Source organism: Protomyctophum parallelum, assembly GCF_964188405.1.
Source record: "Protomyctophum parallelum genome assembly, chromosome: 18".
Taxonomy (NCBI): Eukaryota; Metazoa; Chordata; class Actinopteri; order Myctophiformes; family Myctophidae; genus Protomyctophum; species Protomyctophum parallelum.
Genome location: NC_139716.1, coordinates 14,878,117 through 14,879,889, shown reverse-complemented (window position 1 = coordinate 14,879,889; position 1,773 = coordinate 14,878,117).

The following is a 1,773-nucleotide window of genomic DNA, read 5'->3' as shown; positions in this document are numbered from 1 at the left end:
ATCAAGCACAAAGTTTTTTATTTCAGTTTTATTGTTATTTTATAGTTTTTTTTTCGATAGTTTTAGTTAACTAATAACCCTCTCCTCATCCCTGTTTAGTGGCTTTAACCCCGGGACAACAGCGCCTCCGGTGGTGGTTAAGAGTGAATACGTGAGCTTCAGCTGCGGCGGCAGCGGTTGTTTGCAGTCCTCCCTGGCGGCCGGTGGCGGGAACGAGGCGCTGAACCTCCCGCTGGAGCAGGTGGACGTGTGTGACATCATCGAGTCTATCCTGGGCTCCGAGGCCGCCGCGCAGGTCGAGCTGAAGCCCTGCCACGAGATCAAGACGGAGCCGATGTCGCTGGACGACTGGCTCAAAAGCGTCTCCGGCGATTCCGGCGACTACGTCGTCGGCAGAGCGGTCAAAACTGAGCCCGCCTCGTACCACGCCCAGAGCGCCATCCCGTGCGTCATCCCGTCCACCCTGGACGCGCTCCTGCTGTCCTCCCTGCTCCCCGGCACCTTCCCCAGCATGGTCAGCCTCCAGCAGCACGCCACGGGCGGGGCGTCCAAAAAGGCGGCCTCGCCGCGCGGGGCCAAGAGGACTCCCGCGCACAGCGGCGGCGGCGGCGCGGTCAAGGCCAAGCCGTTCCCCTGCCACGTGCACGGCTGCGAGCGCCGCTTCTCGCGCTCGGACGAGCTCAACCGCCACGTGCGCATCCACACGGGCCAGAAGCCGTTCCGGTGCGCCGTGTGCGCGCGCAGCTTCAGCCGCAGCGACCACCTGACCACGCACACGCGCACGCACACGGGCGAGAAGCCCTTCGCGTGCGACGCCTGCGGCAAGCGCTTTGCGCGCAGCGACGAGCGCAAGAGGCACGGCCGCGTGCACGTCAAGCAGCAGCTGCGCGCGCAGATGATGGCCGCCTACTCCCTGGCGTTCGCCGCCACGCCCGGCATCTAGGAACACACACACACTTGACCGGCACGCCACGCGCTGCCCACCGTTGATTTATTGAGACCCAGGTCTGGGTCGATGTGACATTTAAAACATTACCGCCGACAGGTGGAGCGACCTCGAAATGTCACTCAGTGACGTTTTTTTTATGGTGACGCCAAAGACTGTCTGTCTGTCTGTCTGTCTGTCTGAATGGCTGGCTGCCGATTGGCTGTTTGACAGATAACAGGCCAGAGGGGTTTACAGGAAGGGAGACAGGCTCTGGTTCGATGACTGATCCGCTTTGAAACAGCTGGACAGAAGAGACCATTGGACCGTTTGATTGATTAATTTACTGATTGATTGATTGATTGATACAGATCATCTGCACAAATGGACACAAACAGTCAAAAGGGTGACTGATTTAAAAAAAAAAGAAGCTGAGAGCTTATTTCCATTGTGGATAGACTTCAGCACCACGGACAGCTCCTCTGAAACAAACTGAAGAGATGGAAAGATAGATTTGAATGTAATATATTTCTATATCGAAGTGTTCTCCTACCTACGTTTACTGCATGAAGAACAGCCTAACTGGCTAAAAAAATGTATAATGTGAATTGTTGAGACGTAAGAATGTTGTACTACGTTGATGCGTTGGTGACTCAATCATGTGTTGTTTTTCTACACTTTCACATCAAATCACTTTATATTTGACAGAAATGAGAAAGGAAAAAATATATATAGGCCTATACAGAGAGAATTCTATATCCATAATGTTTGGAATTTATTTTTTTATAGATTTTTGGTCTACTACCTCTTTATGTCAAGATTGCTAAACAATCAGATTGTATATTTCT